The sequence below is a fragment of the Pygoscelis adeliae genome, unplaced genomic scaffold, assembly GCF_000699105.1.
Source record: "Pygoscelis adeliae isolate BGI_AS28 unplaced genomic scaffold, ASM69910v1 Scaffold93, whole genome shotgun sequence".
In the NCBI taxonomy this organism is placed as follows: domain Eukaryota; kingdom Metazoa; phylum Chordata; class Aves; order Sphenisciformes; family Spheniscidae; genus Pygoscelis; species Pygoscelis adeliae.
Window position 1 is genome coordinate 1091604 of NW_008824469.1, and position 4941 is coordinate 1096544.

The 4941-nt window shown below is 40.3% G+C and overlaps 1 protein-coding gene across 1 annotated transcript in view; it reads right to left on the reverse strand.

The window, feature by feature from the left end:
• RHOF (ras homolog family member F (in filopodia)) overlaps positions 1-4941 on the reverse strand; it is a 20170-nt gene that overhangs the window by 13680 nt on the left and 1549 nt on the right. The gene's annotated exons all lie outside the window — the stretch shown is intronic.

A 4941-nucleotide genomic window follows, 5' to 3' on the forward strand; every position in this document is an offset into this window, starting at 1 on the left:
GTGCAGCGGGTGCGGTGCCAGCCACGGCGGGGGGGGAGCAGAGACCCCCTGAGGTACCCCCCGAAACACATCTTGTTGCTGGCACTGGTAGTGGTGGTGACTTGCTGCTTGTTTTCTACTGTATTTACCGCTTGAGTAGGAACTGACAGCTCTGCTCATTGCTTATTCACCCAGTGCCACCCATCCGAGGCGAGCTGTGATGAAAATAAACCAGAATTTTACATTTTAATTGCAGAGATGCGATAGCCCCAAGCACCTACCTGGCGTTGTTTTGTACTGTGGAAGGCAGGAGGATCATAACAGCCAGATACGTTTGGCCACGATACACAGGTCAGGGGAGTGATGCTGCGTTTGTGACAGACCTGCTTGGGTGCCAATCTGCCACCATTCTGCACAAAAAGTTGTGTTTCTTAGCAGGGATTAACAGTTTGCTCCGTCTCAAATAAACCCCGTCAGTTCTTAAGAAATCAAAATTGACTCTAAAATTTTTGAAATACCACTTGTGGGAATAGCAACAAACCCCTGAGGGCATACTTGAGCGTAGCGAGACCATTTAATTCAACTAAGAAAAAAAAATCATAACTCAAACAGGGTTTTGCATTTTCTCCTGCACAGTTGTGTCACTAGATGGCCTTCCAGACCGAATGCAAACAGGACTGCACCTCGCACGTCTTTCAAGGAAGACCCTGCTTTGCGCAGAGGGCAAACAAAAAGCAAGAAAAGGGTTTTTCAGCGATAAGGAGGAGGAGGGATGTGTAAATACCGAACGAAGTGTCATATAATTCAAATAATAAAAAAGCAGCCAAATTCACATCTATTTAAAGCTAACCATTTTACTGAGGAAAAAGTTCATGCAAGGATGTAGAATACACAAGCTGTCAAAAAAATGCTTTATGAACTGCAATCTTAGATATCTTATCTGGAACACAGTAAAAGCCATCAGCTCCTGTCGACTGTAATGGCTGAGGGCATTCCAGTATCGCACAGGAATGAATGGTCTAGGAAAGAATTGTTTTAATCTGAAACGATTTATTCAGACTTGGCTCAAACCCAGCATCACACTATGTATGATATGATCAACAGATAGTAGTTTTCCTGTAACTGAGTACTGTAATTCAGTTTTTTTTTCCAAATCAGTTATTGCCATAAAAGTTTTTCTGGGGATAAAAATATTTTGTGGGTCATTGTTAGGTTGGTTTTTTTGCTTTTTGGTTTTTTGCAAGTCTCACAAAACAATCTTTACATTTCTCACAGCTTTGTCTCCTTTCACATTTTATAGTTAAGGAAACTTTTTCATTTGTACACCTTAGATTCAGGATGAAACAATATAAAATGAGTAGATTATAAAATCAACTGTAAACACTCCAAAGACCATTTTCAAGTAATGGATGTTCTATTTCAGTGAGTCAACTTAGTATTGACAAAATAGAGCATTTCAGTGTCTCAGTTACTTATTTTTAATTAATGGGTATGCACTGCTTTAGGCATAGAAAGTCCTATGCAAAAGCTAAGCATATTTTGCTGACTCCAAAAAAGTAAAATCTAATATGGAATTCTGCCACTGATTTAAATGGAAGAAGATTCAACCCTCTATTAGTAAAATTCAAATCTAATCATTATTAATTGCAAGTGTCCTTCTCCTGTTTTGGCCTGTATATTGATTTTGGCACAAGTTCTGTTTCATCAAAAGCTTACGCATCTGCAGCTCAAGAGTCAATATGCATATAGAAACTTACAGTGAGTGTACCAAAATCAAGACTTTAATGGATACAGTAAATATCTGTGTTCCAGTCTTGTTACCAATTTGTTGCTTCACGATTGCCAAGGAAAATAATAGGAAGGAGTGAAAGGTTAGCACACTGCCTAGGAAAACTGCTGGAAGTTTATGATTTTTAGAAGATGCTTTAACACTTTAGATGGTATTGATGGGTAATTCAGGTTAGTTATGAAGACACCCAAAAAAGACTCGCAGATTAGGTTTAATATTGAAGCTATGATTTTTTTTTACAATACAGGGTGATGAAATAAGTTGATACTCCCATTTCTGAAAATACCAGGCCTGGGAAAAAGTGCTTGCAATCTCCTGGACAGTTCTGGTACAATGGAAGAACCTCAAGGCATATCCTTAGGCTGACCTCCTAAGGAACCACCACCAGCGCCCTTGTGCTGCCTCTCTCTTTGTCCCTTGTGATGTGCTTGAAGAAGTCAAGGAAACTGAGATTTAATAATATTAAAAGCCCATGAGTTTTGTGACTGTAGAGAGTCAAGTGAGGGAAGAGAAGCATAACTGTAAATCTTTCTGCTCACAAAATACTGTTTTAAATAGTAAATATGTTAACAGATTTGACAAAATATTCTGGTTAGCTACGTTATTCTGTTTGGAGGAACTCTGAATACTGTAAAAATTTTAAGTTTCCAATCAATTAAGCTCTATCGTAGTGCATGCCCTTAGGCTAAGAAGCACGGCTTGCAGTAATATTTCTAATGGAAAATACAACTATTTTAGCTAACCAGCAAGGTCTCGGACTACTGGTACTTCCTTGTAGCCACAACTGCAGAGAGGAATAACAGCACACGCCATCTGCTGTATACTCATATTATTAGTTTATATGGTAATACAAACTAGACAAGAAGGGGGACATGTTCTTCCTAAATGTCTTCAAAACTACGTTTTTGAAATACACTTAAGAATTTTCTTCTTGATAATACAGACCCCAGCTTTACAAAGACTTACACATAAACTTAACAATAAGAACAAGTAGCCCCATTTATGTCAAAGGAAATATGCATAAACTTAGTTAAGAATGTGCATAACAAGACAGAGCCGTAAACATTTATTTTTGAACATTACCAGTGATATTAATTATTTGTGTTTTCAGTGAATTCCCACTACAGCATGTACATATAGAGCAAGAGACAACGCCCTGAAGAGTTTACAATAGGAAAGACAGACCCTAAAGAATGGGACTTACCACGCGAGTGAATTTCCAATAAATTTCAGACGTTACACAAGGGCAACAATTGTTTGTCATGTGCACAGACACTTACTGAAGAACAATCTCTGCCCCACAGAATTTAGTGTGAACTGACAGGCCAGATAGGGAAGGGGAAACTGTAATGTAGGAGAGCTGAACTGTACCTTGCATACACAAAGAAGTTATGGGTGACAATATCAGTGTAAGAGGAGAAGCCTATGACAAAGCTAGGTATATACTCAAGGTAATTCAATTTGTTTACAGAACAACTGTACAAAATTGTTTTTCAGTTGGTTTTTTTGCTCACAGTGCCAACACTCTTTTGACCCTCACTCAACCCTGGAAACACCTTTTTTCAAAATCAAAGCTCCCAGTCTCCTTGACTTTCAGCTGCTTTGCAGTATCCATTTCTGCAGTGTTGGTGTTTCTCTTGCACATGCAGAGCTCCACCATCTGGTCCTCATGGCCTGGTATTTTACACACACGCCCCCACCCTGAAAAATCCCTTGGGCCACATGATTCACCATCTATTCAGATCTTGCCATGTGCCTGTTTTTTGTGTAGTAGCCCCTACTGATGTAAATCCCTTGTTTCATAAGGGCTCTCAATTGCCTTTTTCACTGAAGGCAAGGTGGCTGTGACACCTGCCAGTTTCTAAGACGTTTAATGCAACCAAAAACATTATTACATTGTTGTTTGGCTGAGTAGGAACCATTTTTTTTTCCCAGTGGGAAGTGCTGCCAGAAAGGTATTAACTTTCTAGACTATTAAGTAATGTGGAAAAATTATATTTCAATAAGAAAATTTCCTTTCTGCCTTTTCACGCCTTAGGAATATAGTTCCTGTTTCACTTGGCTCAAGTAGCCTATGTACTAAATCAGTGTAAAAATCTTTCAATAAACTCTACATAAAATCTGTCCAAATGCTACCATAGAGTTCAGAGGGCTATGAAAGAAAACACAACGGTCTGCAACAGGAGGTGTTAGCCAAATTAGACACACAACTCAGCAAAATCAGGCAGTGAATATTCAGGCACTTTGATGTAGTTCGGACAGATTCTGTTCATAAACCACACACTGACTACTACCTAGAGAGCAGCTATTTATAGGGAACATACATACTGTTTCTTGGGTTATTTTCTCTGGTATGCTTTAAATCAGGGGTGCCAACTATGTGGGCCAAATATGGCCTACCTGACGTATGCGTGGCCAGCGTGCCGTATTTTGAATCTCACCTTTCATTAGAAACTGACTGAGTTCTTGGCTTTGCAGTTGTGGGGGGGGAAAAAACCTCCACGTTACAAATTTGAAGAGCGTGTAAATCAACATGGTAACGTCTCAGCCTGATACAGTAGGTGCTTAGGGGCCATTTCAAGCTTCTGTTCCTCACCGAAGTGTGAATTCTCAAGCCAAGTTCTGTTGTAAAAAATGGGTAACACAAGGTTAAGATCATCCTATGCTTTTCTGGAACATCAAACACAGTGACTGATCTCTGAAAAGCATGAAATGAACAAGCAAGTGTCTGCCAACACCACCATAACTCTGCCCCCGCGGATCTGGGCGATATGTGTGTCTCCCAGATGTGCTGGCACGGCTTCACTGAGCAATGGGGAGGAATTTGTCAACACAGGCTGGCAGAGCTATCCCAGCGATGCTGGATCTCATCCTCTACCTCTGTGCTCAACAGTGAATCTGGAGATTCGCCGGAGAGAGAGGGATTCAAAATGCCTCGTTTCAGGCAAGATCTGCAGGTTGTGTTTGCGTTGGTAGCTGTGGTTGGTTTTACCATGGGAACAGTCAGAAGCAGCGAGTTCAGGAGTGATGTGCAGGCTTACTTGTGGCTGAGTGAGAGCACAGGGCTCTGCTATAGATCTGCATGAAATTAATCAGCATCAGATGCTTTTCTGCATCCAGATCTGCAGCAGAGAATAATCCCATCAGGAAGTAACTTTGGGAAATGTAGGGAA